At 40.8% G+C, this 15,775-nt stretch overlaps 2 protein-coding genes and 1 non-coding gene across 8 annotated transcripts in view; 2 read left to right on the plus strand and 1 right to left on the minus strand.

Annotated features, from left to right (window-relative positions):
- Window positions 1–9,204, minus strand: part of PEAK1 (pseudopodium enriched atypical kinase 1) — a 234,686-nt gene extending 225,482 nt beyond the window's left edge. For 3 of the 6 annotated variants that reach the window (XR_015715622.1, XM_087824057.1, XM_087824032.1), the window contains exon 1: window positions 4,736–5,455. The gene's annotated coding sequence lies outside the window, so the exon portion shown is untranslated. Of the gene's footprint in view, window positions 1–4,735; window positions 5,456–8,934 lie in introns of those variants that run through there. The other 3 variants (XM_016214197.2, XM_016214195.2, XM_087824044.1) reach the window with 2 other exon arrangements.
- LOC148094267 (U2 spliceosomal RNA) lies at window positions 2,450–2,639 on the plus strand. Its single transcript, XR_015716411.1, has one exon. It is a non-coding gene; the product is annotated as a U2 spliceosomal RNA (small nuclear RNA).
- A 484-nt stretch (window positions 9,205–9,688) lies between the features above and the next one.
- HMG20A (high mobility group 20A) overlaps window positions 9,689–15,775 on the plus strand; it is a 90,565-nt gene continuing 84,478 nt past the window's right edge. The window contains exon 1 of the mRNA XM_016214198.2: window positions 9,689–9,848. The gene's annotated coding sequence lies outside the window, so the exon portion shown is untranslated. The remainder of the gene's footprint in view (window positions 9,849–15,775) is intronic.

Here is a 15,775-nt window from a genome sequence, read left to right on the forward strand (position 1 = left end):
ATGTCTAAAACCATTCATGAACAAAGCAGTTAAAAAATAAGGGCTAGTTCTACTTAGTTTTACATGGAAACATTTTATTTTAAGGAGTCTTCAGTCCAGCTGATTGTGGAAAGGTAGCAGAGAGACAGAAGTTAAAATACCAAGTGCAACAGAACCAGTTCAGGGTGGCTTAATTGATAGCCAATGACCATAGGCACAATTATCAGCCCAAGACCTTATAATGGCAGAGGACCAAGATCCAAAAGAATCTAAGAAACCAAGGTCAACATACAGAGAAACTTGTTTGTTGCTAATTACTAGTGTGTGCATGAAACCTTGACGTTTCTTGACTGACACATGCTTACATCAGTATTTATATGCAGCTGGCACATTTTGAATTAATTTCTTATGTCCATATCCTCCAACAAGGTTCTCTAGCATATTTGTACCATTATCTGGTACTTGTCTTCCACAACTACTTTCTTTTGGTCTGTAATTTGTCTCACATCTAGGTTGTAAATTTATAAAGGGAGCAATGTTAACTCCCCAAACAGCCCGGTTTCTAGCAAATAATAGGTATTAAATAAGTGTTTATTAAAGATAGATATAAAATTCACCCTATAGTCACACACTCCAATTCTTATCATCTTAGAGGACTGCTCTTTCTAATCTCTGACTAGAATGCCCCAGACATCATCATTCTTTCAACCTCTTCCTTTTTTGTAATACTCCAGGATATGTTTTTTTAGAGAGAGGAAGGAGGACAGAGAAACATCGATGTGAGAAACATCAATCCACTGCTTCCCAAATGTACCTCAACTGGGGGCCAAATGCACAAGCTAGGTATGTGCCCTGACCAGAATTGAACCCACAACCTTTTGGTGTACAGGATGATGATCCAATTGAGCCACCTGGCCAGGGCCTCTTCTTGATCTACACTTACTGCTCAGATCTTACCTACACTGACAGCTTCCAAATGTGTCCAACCTGGACGATTCTCCTATGAATTCCTGATTTGACATCTCTGTTAGCATGTATATTAGATATCTCAAAAACTTAGCCAGTCTAGAACAGAACTCCTGAACTCCCCCCAGAAACCTGCTCTGTTAATGACAACTCCATCCTTCCAGTTGCTTAAGCCAAAACCTTGGAGTCATTGACTACTCTCTTTTCACATTCCATTTCTAATCCAACAGCAAGCCTAACTGGATCAAAACATATTCAGTTAGAATCAGAGGTATCAGTATGAATGCCTGCCTATATTTATATGTAGAAGTAAATATAGATGTGTGGATACATAGATTAGTAAATATACATATATCTCCTAACTCTGTCCTCTAAGAGCACCTAACAGCAGTGGCACCCCAGTAGCAACAGCACACCCAGCACCCAGATCTTGGCCTCAAAATACCATTCTCTAATAAAGGGAACCACGGTTTCTTGGAGAAATAAGTCTACCGGTGGAGCAGGAAAAATACAAGATAAGCCTGAGGCATCTAGTAGTGCCAGAAACTAAAGAACTATACACGTAGCCCTAGCCAGTGTGGCTCAATTGGTTGGGCATTATTCCATGCACCGAAAGGTTGCTGGTTGATTCCCAGTCAAGGCGCATGTCTGGGTTTCGGGCTTGATACCCAGTATGGGCCATGCAGGAGGCAGCCAATCAATGTTTCTCTCTCTCTCTCTCCCTCTCCCTTCCTCTCTCTAAAAACACTAAAAATATTAAAAAAAAAAAAAAAAGCAGTGACAAACATTAAAAAAGTGTACACGCACACATACACAAAAGGTAGGAGCATGTCAAAAAAACATACAAAGTCACCCTAATTTGGGCAACAGAATAATAATAGTATTGAGAATAAAATAAGTATCCATGAATTGGAACTAATATATCAGATCAAACAGATGAGAAGGAACAAACTTTCCTTACAGGAGAATGCCAATTAATAGAGTAAGACTGAGGAAAACAAGCACCTTTAGAATACGCCAGCAGTAATTACTACAGGCAAGATCTGATGAATGCTAAAATTAGTGAGCAGAAACAGGATACTGGCAAAGCCTCAAAATATATCCCTCAAAATATTTATCAATTACTGTGGTGGTTTTAATATGTATTCATAAATCCTTTAATACTCCTTGCCTCCAGGAAGTGGAGTTTAATTCCCCTCCTCTTGAGTGTGGGCTGGACTTAGTGGCTTGCTTCTAACGAAGACTATGGAAAGGGAAAAATACTTTCCAGTGAAGAAACCTGACAGAAACCACCTTAACAAAGTGATCACCAGTGATATGTTTATACCACATTATCTCCTATACGGCTTGATAAAAAGAGCTTATCAGAAAGAATTCACTTCTGTGATATTCTTCCCCCAAAAACCGTAACCCCAGTCTTGTCATGAGAAAACCTCAGACAAACCCAAACTGAGGAACATCCTACAAAATAACTGACCAGTACTCTCTAAAAGTATCAAGTTCAATCCCTTCTCAGGCTTTTGGCTAAGATCATGTGTATTATCTGTTTTATCAGTTTAACATCTGATACGTCCTCTACCCAAGGACAATATGTTAAATGGATTTTTGAAGCAGAAAGATGGAATTAGAGCTTGCTCCATCCACTCCAAGCATTGAGCTGGTATTGCAGTACTTCCAGAAATGGTGAACCCCCTCCCCCACAAAAAAAGTATTAAGGTCATTAAAAATCTAGCAAAGACCAAGAAACTGTCATACATTGGAAGAAATAAAGGAGACTTAACAAGTAAAAGCAATGTGGTATCCTGGTTTGGATAATGGAATGGAAAAATTAGTAAAAAACAAAACAGTGAAATAATAAAATCTGGAGTTTGAATGAAACATTGTATCACTATTTCTTAGCTTGATAAAATGTACCATGGTTATGTTAAGATGTTAACATTAGGGGAAACAGGGTGTATGGCAATACTTAACAGGAGCAACTTTACATCACAGGGGAATTTGGCAATGTCTGGAGAGACTTTTCATTCTTACAACTGAAAGGATAGAGGCCAGGGATGCTACTTAACATCCTATAGCACAGGGCAATTCCCACAGCAAACAATTATCCAGTTCAAAAGGCCAACAGTGTGAGTTTGAGAAACACTGGCATAAGGAAATTCTATGTACTATCTGTGCAACTCTTCTGTAAATCTAAAATTGTACCAAAACAGAAAGTTAAAATTAGACATTCAGGTCCAATCATTTTTCATCATTACTCTGGTCTAAGACACCGCTTTCTCTCAACTTGATTTTTAAAGAGAGTCTTAATTGGTCTTCTTGCTTTTATTCTTTACCTACTTAGACTGCTTTCAACATAGTACCCAGTGATGGTTTTATTTGAAGTATGTATCCAATCAGATCTCACTCACTCAAAACCCTGTAATAGGTACCACCTCAGAAAGTGAACACCCATACCCTTATTATGGCCTATAGGCTCTATGTGATCTGGACCCGGTTCTCTCTCTGACCTTACTACCTTCTACTCTTCTATTCACTCTAGTTCAGGCACACTGGCCTCCTGGAGTTCTGGGAATATATCAAGCACAACTCTGCTTTAGAGCCAATGCAAAATGTTTCTGTGCCCCCTTACTTCCTTCAAGTCCTTCCCAGTCATTGTCTTTATAAGTGCACATACTCCCGACATTCCTGTCCCTCATGCTTACTTTTTCTCTGCAGCATTTACCTATTACCTTCTAATATGCTATAGCAATAACTTTTGTCAACCAATGGTCAGCACCAATTCAATACCAACAGGATCCCCAATTTGGGATGAGGTGAAGAAGAAAACTTTATTCAGTGTAAAACAACTCAATTGTGATACAGCACAGCTGTGTAAACAAAGCAGCAAGGCTGTGAGGCAGGCAGCTGGGGCCAGGCCCCTCTCCGGTAGACAGCTCTGCTTTGTTCCTTGCTGGTCTGCTCTGCTGTGCTTTGGTCTGCTCCTTTCTGTGCCAGTCTAATCTACTATGTGTAGGTATTTCAGCTCAGCCAGGGGAATGCAGCTTTCAGTGGAAAAGGAAAGTGCACTCTCAGCCAGAGAGGTGAGCCGGCTCACATGAACATAAGTCCCCCACCCCTAGTCCCTAATTGGTCCATCCTCATGCAAACGACTTCAAATCCTCATTTTGGCCCAAAGGCATTGTCCTGGTCCCTCAGAATAGAGCCACTCAGGTTGGTCAGAGCTGTGCATCTGTGAATGGGTGGGAAAAGCCTCGGTCCCAGTGAGTGAAACTTTCTATGGGATGGCTCAGATGGTAGAAACAGTGCAGGCAAGGAGTGCAGAAGCAGATAGTTTAGTGCAGGCTTCTCCCTGAAGTGCAGTTTGCTTGAGCGGAACCTGTGTAGAAATGGCTGCTAGGCTCTGTTTTGTTTGTGTTTGTGTTGTTTTGGGGTTTTTTTTGGGGGGGGGGGCATTAATGAGCCCAGTTAACCACCAGGAGCCCTCCTTAGTAGGTGTCTTCTTTCTCAAGGTTCACACTTTCTTATTGTGTTTAATGTCTGTCTCACCCTTTTTAGAATGAAGGCAGAGATTTTTGTCTGTTTGGTTCACTCTACACCTAGAACAACGTTCAATTTCTTCATCTGCAGGATAATGACAAAGGAAAGGCGATAAAGTTAATAACCTTATAGAGTTAGTGTTACAATTAGCAACAAGGTAGTAAAGTGTCCAGCACATAATTCCATAAATAAAAGCTAATATTATTGCTCCCTCCTCACAAGCAAGCTCTTCAGCTTCACATTAACCTCTAACCTTTTATGCCCTTCATTTTCTTCCAATTGAATCATCCCTTCCAGGTTTCCTGCTCATGGACTCCACAGTTCTTCATTTCAGGCACAATCTTCAATATCATTAATTCCCTCAACCAACTGTTCTTCAGGTATCTCTACCAAGCAGACATCTGCAAAGCAGTGGATAACGGCCTGGGCCCTGGAATTGAAGCAACAGTACTTGAACGCCAGCTGTTCATCTTACAATCAAGGAGAAAAATAATACACACCATATGAATTCTTGCGTTTCTTCAGTTATACCCAGGGTAATCACTGCTGGAGGAAAATCAAACCATGCAAGTTGGATTTGTAGGAGTCTACAAATCCAAAGTCTACAAACCTCAAATGGATCCTCAATGCTGCCTAACAGTCCTTTTTTAATTTTCCTAGTCATGTTTGTATGTCTGCACCCATGCCTCTCCCTCACCCTTCCCTTGAAAGCTGTTATAAACTCATACTCTTTTTAAGACTCCCTATTCCACCATGTTCCCCTTCACTCTTAGCAAGTACTCAAAAATGATAGCATGTCACTTTTTACTTTTTTAATGTGGTTTCTAAAAGAAATTTAAATACATGTGACTTTATATTTGACTCATACTAGATTTTTATAGGACAACACTAATCTAAAATGTCCTTTCCCTTTTTCTGAACCTAGATTAACTTCTGTATTTTTTGTTTGTTTGTTAATCCTCACCAAGGATATTTTTCCATTTATTTTTTATGGGATTGGGAATGGGACATCGATGTGTGAGAGACACATCAATTGGTTGCCTCCTGTACTCGCCCTGACCAGGCTGTGATCTAACCTGCAACCCAGGTATGTGCCCTTGACCAGCAATCGAACCCACGAAGCTTTAGTGTACGGACAAACACACCCCTGCCCCTAAGATCCCAAGTCAACTACCCTCCCCCTCTCTGCTTCCATTCATAAGATTCTGCATATCCCTGTCATATAGCACAGCACTTTGTAATTATTGGTTATCAGCTACCTTCTCCTAAACTGTATGCTCCTTGCAAAAAGGGATATCATTCTACATATACTCAGGGCCTACCACCATGTCTACCACTTAAAAGACACTCAAAACATTTGTCAAACAAATGTGAACTATCTATTCCTGGCCTGAAAGTTACCAGAATTTCTGCAAGAAAAACAAACCAGCAATGAAGGAGCCCAGACTTTTTTTTTTAATTAAAAATTTTTAACATTGACATTGTTGCAGGTGTCCCCTTCCCTCCCCCCTTTGCCCACCTCCACCCACCCCAAGGAAACTAGACTTTCCTAGGAGCTCTCTAGTAATGAAAGGACTGGAGTGGCGGAGGGAAGTAGGAAATACAGTAGAAAACAAAAATGAGAAAACAGCCTGGCCAGCGTAGCTCAGTCGTTGAGCATCAACCTATGATCCAAGAGATTGTGGTTCGATTCCCAGCCAGGGCACATACTTGGGTTGTGGGCTCGATCCCCAGTGGGGGATGTACAGGAGGCAGCCAATCAATGAATCTCTCATCATTGATGTTTCTCTCTCTCTCTCCCTCTCCTTTCCTCTCTCTCTGAAATTAATAAAGATTTTTTTTAAAAGGCAACACTTAAAAAAATAAAAATGAGAAAATAAAGCTCACCACAACTCTTAGTGGTAAAGAGCCATTAACTCACACTTGGCATGCCAAGGTCCACAATTTAGTTCCTAAATTACTTAATCCATCCAACAAAAGTTAAAACAAATCTCTCTCATGAAAAATGCTAATCTCATGATGCTTCACCATGGAATAATTTAGGAGAGTTATTATATGAAATGTGCTAGAGCATGAATTTATGGCTGATGTTTATTTGGCCCTGCTAGATGTTAAAACACATGTATGCAAATAAGCAAATAAAAGTTTTTAAGCTCTCAGACTTAAACATTTACATTACTATAAATGTACAAAGATAAATGTTTATATGAGTACACATATAACACATTCCAGAAACAATTCTTTTTAAATTGATTTTAGAGAGGTAAGAGGGGGAGAGTGAGAGACATTGATGTGAGAGAGATAACATCAATCGGTTGCCTCCCACGTGTGCCCCAACCAGGGATCAAACCCACAACCTTCTGGTGCACCTGACAAGACTCCAATCAACTGAGCCACACCAGTCAGGGCTGCAGCAACAATTTTTTAATGATTGTCAGAAACAGTTATGAAGTGGCATTATTTCTTTATGGTGCTCAGGACAGACTCTTAACAATGAATTCTGACTGAATGTTAATGGCGTACAAAAATTATCAAGGCAGTTTCTCTGTACTATCACTAGATAAAATGAGTAGTCATAGTATCATTATAGTTCAAAGCACTCTTAACTTTTCCTTTTCTTCCCATCCTGGAACCCAGCCACACATAAATGTTAACCCCTAAATGGGGGTTAGGGGATGGAGCGGAATACCACACATCAAAAACCCTTAAAGTAAATAATCTGACATTTTTTTCCCACCTAATATAGTCATGTTAGCCTCCAAGATAAAGACATGATAAAATGTTTCCTCTTCTTCCCCTCTGACAGTTATGAAAAGATGTTTGTTTTTTCACATAGCTTGTGCATTTGTCATGGCAAAAACTTACCAACAATGGTATGAATTCTGCTTCCATTTATTTCTGGGCTAAGGCTACAATTCCATATTTGAAGCCAAGAAAATGAACCATGCCTGCCATTATAGTTAACTACACAAGTCACCAAAGAGAAGTGCCAGGCACTTCAGAAAGTAATTAAGGTAGCCAGTGAACTGAGCTATCTAGAAATGCTCTGAGATTATAGGAGAGGCCATCATGAAGGGTGTATCCAAGATTGTTCATGGAAAGTTTTACCCTGTGGATATTCCCATTTTTCACTACCACACTCCAGAGACCAATACGGGTTCTCCAACAACACACTACTACATCATTTCATTTATCAGGAAAAAAGACACTTGTGGCTAAACAAAAGTCAGTAGGTAGGCCCCAAACAGAATCCTCACGGCAATCCCAATTCACGTGAAAAGCTATTTACACATATTATCCAATGACCTAAAAGCCTTTTATGGAAGTCTCCAAAGATTTAATTCAATGTCTAGTCTTACATTTAACAGGCATCAGATTTTGTATTAGGTTGTCTACAGCAAGGCCAATAAAGATAAAATCTAATTTTCCTTTAACTCAGCGCCAACCTTCTAATAACTTCCATTCCACAGCTCTCAAATTTCTATGCTTGGATCTTAAAAATAACAACGGATTACAAGAAAGTAACATTTAAAGGTGGGAGGGCTCCTCTTTCCCGTTGCTCTTGGCAGTCTTGAACGTCGTCCAAGGACAGAAAACGAAATCAAGCTCTCAGAAGGGTGTTGCAAACCGGGAGAGGATAGGGAAGGGGTTCTGGTGGCGCGGCAAGTCCTCATCGCGGGAGGTAAGGAAAGTTGCAAGAACGGATAAATCAAAGGGCAAAGGAGAAACAAAATAACCAACCAAACCACTCAAAATCCCCAAACAACCGCGCTAACCGCATGCTAGGGGCCTCAGCTCGAAGTGAACAGGCAAAGAGCTACCGGGTTCCGTTCTGGCTGCTGGAGTGGCTGCGCCAAGTGCTCCCGGGTTTGGAGAGGGATGTGCGAGTGGACTTAAGAGGAGCGAGAGGAGCACTTCCTGCCCCAGCCTCCCGGCGTCCAGCTCCACCAGCTAGCATTTTCCCCAGCAGCCTCCCAGCAGAGCCCGGGGGCGTCCTCCCGCGCCAGATCCCAACTTTCCCCCCTCTGGGTGGCGCCGAACTACAGGGGGCCGCTGCCAGAGCAGCCGGAGCAGGAGAAAGAGGAGGAGGAGGAGGACGACGAAAAGGGGGAGAAGGAGAAGGAGGAGGACGACGATCACGAAAAGGGGAAGGGGGAGGAGGAGAAGGAGGAGGGAGGAGGGAGGGGTGGGAGCCAGAACCGCGGGGAGTGCGAGGGAGTGCACAGTCCCGGCGAGCCCCCAGGGCTGAGGGGCGCGAGGGTGGCCGGAGCCGGATAGGCCGTAGCAGGCCGGTCTCCCGGAGAGCCCCCGCGGTAGGGCTACCCAGACCCCGCGCCGCCCCGCCTGGATTTCCCCGGGTCTGCGTTTACCCGGCAGCGACCCTGGACCCACAAGCCGGCGCTTAAGAGTTGAAGGGAACCGAGGGGACGCGGGCAGTCCTCCCATTGTTACCTGAGGGGCGCACACTCTGCCGCGGTGACCACCATCGCCGGCCGTCCCGTCCCCTTCTTGGTCACCGCGGCCACCGCCGCGGAGCAATTGACACTAACAGTAACTACTAGTCCCCGCCGAGTGCACCGCGCGCTCGCAGCCACCAGTCCACCCGCCCTCCTCCGCACAGGCCAGAGTACCGCCCATCGGCGCGCGCACTCGGGGGCGAACTCCTGGGGGAGCGAGTTCGCGCGCGCACGGGCCCTCGACCCTCCCGCAGTCGCACCTCAGTCTGGTGGAGGGAGTCCTCGTGCCCCTCCTCACCCGTTCATACCCCAATAAGATGAGGCCTAGAGGGCTCCTGATTGGCTCAGGAGAGCGGTCGGACCAGAACCTGGGGTCGGCACGAAAGAAAATTTCAGTTCAAAAAGTTCGTGAGGTATTGACCGTTTAGTGCCAGAGCTCCTCAGTCAGCCTGCCGTGGAATACAGAATTTGTGTTTTCCAGGAAGCTGGTATACAGTACTTGACCAATTTAAGTCCCAATACTTTCTGCAGGCCTTAGCAATTAAAAACACTACATCTCCCAGAAACCTCCACGAAAGTGAGTCTCACTTGCGTAATCACGTAGGCCTTCTCCGCATTTGAACAAAATAATCCCTTCATTTTTCTGAAGGTATAGGACATAATTTGTTTTTCTCCTCACCGAAACGATTTTAAGTGTTATTGCGACAATAGAAGTTGCCTATGGGAAGGTGTTTAAGACGATAAGGTAAACGGAAAGAGAGCACATAATAATAAAGTACTGCGGAGGAATTTTTCTCAAGCTGTGAGACGCCGGGGAAGACTGAATGCGACTGAGAGAGGCTCAGAGAATTGTCCTCTGCTGGAGACTTTCTTTAGACCCAGGCCCCTGCCTGCCCCTATCGTCAGCAGGTCAGTAAGCTAGGCGAGCTGAGGGGTGGCCACAGTGGCGGTGCCCTCCACCCTCTTTTGCTGTTGTTAATTGGTTTGTCTCGGTTTGAGGCCGACTGAATGGAGGTGCCTCACTTCCGGTTGGGGGAGGGGAGGCAGGCAGTCCTCGGGGGAGGGGAAATATAACTCACTTCCTGTGGGGGTAAAGTTATGGTTTAGGGTGTCCAACCCACTTCCTGTGGCGGCAAGGGCTGGATAATGTGATGCTTGGTGTCGTTTGCACAGACCATGTTTTAAAGTTTTATGTTTAAAGTTCGGTTATTACACCAATTTATGCTGCTAATGTCCACCTTCCAGTCAGAATTTATGTGAGATTTATTTCAACATGCAAAATGGAGTATTTCCTCCTCGACAAAATTTTCTTAATGTGTTCTTCAAAGAATTCTAAATCCCTTGTTGAAATTATCTACTCTCCTCTGCAAGATAATTGCCTACGTCTGCTTCCTACACTGTCCAGCGCACACCTAGCTAGGTGTGTCACTGTCCTGACGTGCTGCAGGAACTCTGTAGCCACGGTTTATTACAGTACTCGATGTTTTACATAAATTATGAGGCATATTCACCTTACCGGGATGAAAGTATACAGAAATACATACGTGATATTACCTTAATATGATTGGTATCTTAAAATCTTAGACCTGTTGATTTTATGCTACAGGTTCTGCCCTGTGCCTGAGAAAAACTTGCTTCCTCAGCCCTAAATTCTTACATGTGACATTAGCATTTGTGAAAGTTAGACTTTAGTACATTTTCCCTCTTTGTAATTTAATTAAATTCAGATAGATTAAAAAATAGTATCTGTTCCTTGTAGTTTTAAAGCATGGTGCAAGGATAATGAGATTCTGCTCAGATTTTAAGTGGGGATGGAAATTGCCTCACAAAAGACAAAAGATGGATAATTGTATTTTTCCTGTATTCTCAATGATTTATAAGAAACTATATGCAAAGTGGTAATAAACCCTCAACAGTTTTGATTGCTTGACTTCTGTTTTCAAGTACCACAATACTTAGAGGGATGAGTGTCTACTGAAGGAATGAATATAGAATTTAGGAAATCTTAACAGTTAGTAATTTTAGAATATGTCAAGTGACCTGTAATGTCTTTCAGGGATTTTTAAAAGAATAAAACCTGTGTATTTTCTTCTTTTGGATTCTTACCTAATCTATCCGCGGAATTGGTAATTTTTTTTTGTCAGGGTGAAAAGTAACCATTTTTATTTTTTGTTTTGTTTTGTTTTGTTTTGTTTTATTATTGTTGAAAGTTTTGCAGATGTCCCTCTCCTTCTCCATCCTATTGTCCCTGTCCATAGGGTATGTATATATGCATCTACCTTCTTAATTACTCTCTCTGCCCCCCCCTCATTCCCACCTTCCCTCTGAAATTCATCCAGCTGCTCCATGGTTCTATATCTCTATATCTATCTTGTTCATCAGTTTATTTTGTTCATTAGATTCCACATATGAATGAGATTATGTGGTATTTATCCTTCTGACTGGTTTATTTCACTTAGCATAATCCTCTCCAGGCCCATCCATGTTGTCCCAAAGGATAAGAGACCCTTCTTTTTTACAGCTGCATAGTATTCCATGGTGTAAATGTACCACAGCTTTTTTATCCATTTGTACTAATGGACGCTTGGGTTGTTTCCAAATCTTAGCTATTGTAAATTGCACTGCTGTGAACATAGGGGTGCGTAAATACTTTCTAATTGGTGTTTTGGGTTTCCTAGGATATATTCTTAGAAGTGGGATCTCTGGATCAAATGGCATTTCCATTTTTAATTTTTTGAGGAAACTCCATACTGTTTTCCATAGCAGCTGCACCAGCCTGCATTCCCACCAGCAGTGTACTAGGGTTTCTTGTTCTGCATATCCTTGCCAGCACTTATTGTTCATAGATTTGTTGATATTAGCCATCCTGACAGGTGTGAGGTGATATCTCATTGTGGTTTTAATTTGCATCTCTCTGATGATTAGTGACTTTGAGCATTTTTTTATGTCTCTTGGCTGTCTGTATGTCCTCTTTGGAGGAGTGTCTGTTTAGGTCTTTTGCCCATTTTTTAAATTGGATTGTTTGTCTTCCTTTTGTTAAGTTGTGTGAGTCCCTGTGTAGTTTGGATATTAACCCTTTATCAGATGTGTCATTGATAAATATGTTCTCCCATACGGTGGGCTCCCTTTTCATTTTGTTGATGGTTTCTTTTGCTGTGCAGAAGCTTTTTATTTTGATGTAGTCCCATTTGTTTATTTTCTCCTCTGTTTGCCTTGCCCTAAGAGATGTATCTGCAAACATATTGCTACAAGAGATGTCTGAATGTTACTACCTACGTTTTCTTCTAGGATTTTTATGGTTTCACAACTTACATTTAAGTCTTTTATTCATTTTGAGTTTATTATCGTGCATGGTGTGAATTGGTGGTCTAGGTTCATTTTTTTGCATGTACCTTTTTTTAAATATATTTTTATTTATTTCAGAGAGAAGAAGGGAGAGAGATAGAAACATCAATGATGAGAGAGCCATTGGTTGGCTGCCTCCTGCATGCCCCCTACTGTGGATCTAGCCCAAAATCCGGGCATGTGCCCTGACCAGGAATCGAACTGTCACCTCCTGGTTCATCAACCACTGTGCCACGCTGGCTGGGCGAATTTGCAATTATTTTAGTTCTAGTTCCTTTAAAAAGTTATTTGTGCCATAGCCAGTTTGGTTCACTGGCTAGAGCTTCGGCCTACAGAATGAAGGGTCCTGGGTTTGATTCTGGCCAAGGGTACATACCTCAGTTGCAGGCTCGATCCCTGGCCCCCATAGGGGCTCATGCATGATGTGTCTCTCCCACATCCATCTCTCTCCCCTCCCCCTTCCCTCCTTTCCACTCTCTCTGCAAAGCAATGGAAAAAATATCCTCAGGTGAGGATTAAAAAAAAAAAAAAGAGTTATTTGGTTTAGAGTTTATTAGAAAATATGTTTTAAACTAAATGTAAAGGCAAAAATACATGTTTTAACCTCCCATAGTCATAAAAGATCTCAGGCCCTAAAATCAATGAGTTATCTTTTTAAAGACTACAAAATTTCTGCAGTAGTTGAAAAGGTGAGACAAAATAATGTCTGTTATTATTATAAGGTTAGGGACGTGTAGACTTCCTCAAGCAAGTATTAACTAACTGATTAGAGAGAATGTGTTCATTCTCTTCTTTATTCTTTATTAGTGTAATATAGAAGAAAATATTATGACAAATTAAACTACAGTATTAGGAATTACTGAAGTAAGTAAAGATTATGGAGCTAACTAAAAAAGATAGAGAAAAGATAGTTAAAATATTATGGTATATTGGTATTGTCTTTTGGAAACTGTCTTTGGGAAGCAAAGGTGTGTTTTAGATTGGTTTCGGTGCTATTCCATGGAAGAAGTACACATAAAAGAAATAAAAATTGCTGTGGTTGAAAGACTTGAACAGCTCAAAGAACTGTTCAGAAGAAAGCAATATATAAAGCATGTATTTGAGAGAACATATTTTGTGATAAGTAGTGGTTATTCATTGTTTCCATCAAATAAGAGATATTAGAAAAGTTTATGAAAACTAGAAGGAAAGTCCGTGAAAAAGTGTTTCTATGGAGAGGCTTGCTGTCTCCCAAAGGCTTCTTTTTTAATGCTCTTTTTTGTAGGTTTCTTTGCATGTTATAATAGAAACCTACCATCAAAATTTAAAAATGCTTATGTAAGTGTGCTCTTGTTATCTTTGAGTTAATGAATTTGAGATTTTTCATTCCATTACTCGTCCATATTTTGGAGTATTTAGATTAGATAACCATTTTCTTTTCTAAGAGCAGTCATTGAATACACTGCTCATAGCAGTTTGAAATATTAAAACAGGAAGTCAAAATTCTGGATTCCATCTCACTGAAATTTGATTAACCAGGGTGCTAGAAAAAGTGTCTTTTTATTCTTTTGTCTCCTGTTCTTTGTAAAGTCATGCTAATGTCTTACAACTATTGCTTTTTGTTTGTTTAGTAGGTTTTCTTAAAGAGAGCATCCTAACAACTTGAATGATTTTTAAACTTACTACTCTGCTGTTTTTATCTCTACTTCAGGGCCTTCAGGAGTATTAAATGAGAATACCCCTTACATGACTTTTCATTATTTCAGCAAAGATTTATTGACTATGTACTGTGTGCTAATCACTGTTCTCAGGACTTGGAATACATCAGTGGATACCGACAAACATCCAAATTCTCTTGAAGTTTTACTCTGATTTCCAAATTAAAACTGCAATTTTGCTGCCTTGGTATTCCTAAGTAAGATCTGTGGTATGATCATTGTTCAGATTGGGTCAAGAAGCAGCCCTAAATTTGCTCTCTCTTGGTTTTGATCTCTAAGCCATTCTAAACCCAGTTTTGAATATTTCAGCCTAATTTTTCTCAAGACCATACAAGCCAAAGTGTTAAATATTCAGCCCTTTTCACTGACACATTAATGATAATCCTACCACGTTAGAATTCTTTGTATGGTAAAAATAAATTCAAGTGAACAAAGGGGAAAATATGGAATCAGGCAAGCCTGGCTTCAAAACTGGTGTCAGCATTTTACTAGCTTACTAGCTTGGCAACCTTGAGCAATTTACTTGTCCTATCTGAGCCTCAGTTGCCATAAACCTAAATGGGCTCATTTGGTGGATCAACAATGTTATATAAATCAGCCAGCACAATGCCTGCTATTAGGATCATAATGAATGCTATTGTTTTCCCCTCAGTCTAGCTTTCGCTGTTCTGGCTATTTTGCTCACCTGTCTGTTTTAAATCTTACATATTCCGGAAGTATGAAATGCAGTACTTGCTAGAATTACTGAAATTCTGTCTCTCCCTAACAACATGCTCACTTAGCTGTCAAGAATTTTAGTTTCTTGTGGAAATGTGATAACATTAATTTTAGTGATTACTTTAGAAAATATATACAATAGAAAAGTTTTAAGTAAAGGTTAAGGAGTCACTGAGTTAATTTGAATTATTATAGGAAGACATTCAAACCATTCTTCTAAAGCTATTTAAATGCTAAGCCTAACATTCAAGATCTTTCACAGTATGACCATATCTCTCATTACCTATTTACACATTCCTTACCGGATTGGTTTCTGAAAAAAAATTCTTTACTGTGTCCAGCCTTTGTACCTTTGTTCATGCTATCTTTTACCTGAAATACTTTCTTTTTTCCCAAGAATCCCTATCAGAATACAACCTTCTTTGAGGCCCTTTCTCAAGTAGCACCTTCAACTTCAAGAGGTATTTCCTGATGTTTGTCTTCTCTTTCCATTTTTTCTACCATATGTGCTCTGTTCGTTCACCCTCCATTTTGTTGTTCTTTATGGAATTTAACTATCTAGTACTGCTGCTATTATTCGTTTTTGTCATTGTTATTATATAGAGAGTTTATGTACGACCATAAAAAGCTTCAGACTATATCTTACTGCTATTCGTGTCTCCTGTCATACTTGGCACAGTGCCATTCATATCATAAATAATTCAGTAAATATTTGTGGAATTGAACTGGCACTTGGGGTAAGATAAAACTAATCATTTTTATTCACTATTTATGCCCAACATTAAGCACGGTGACCAGCATAAAATAGATACTCAGATATCTATCAAATGAAAGAGTGAATAAGTCATGTTTTATTTGTGGGTATCTTAGGGTTTCAGTATGTGGATGAGCATATATTAAACACCTACTATATGATCCAAACTATGAGAACTGATCCCTGCCCTCAGTTTAATTGGAAAGAAGTTGTAATTAATGCGTGTAGACTCTGAAGACTGCAGGTTTTAGAGTGAAGGTCAGTAGCGAGGTCAGTATAGAGCTCTTTGCATTGTGAGAGATACCCCAGGCCACCTGAACTGA

The sequence above is a fragment of the Miniopterus natalensis genome, chromosome 1, assembly GCF_054644295.1.
Source record: "Miniopterus natalensis isolate mMinNat1 chromosome 1, mMinNat1.hap1, whole genome shotgun sequence".
In the NCBI taxonomy this organism is placed as follows: domain Eukaryota; kingdom Metazoa; phylum Chordata; class Mammalia; order Chiroptera; family Miniopteridae; genus Miniopterus; species Miniopterus natalensis.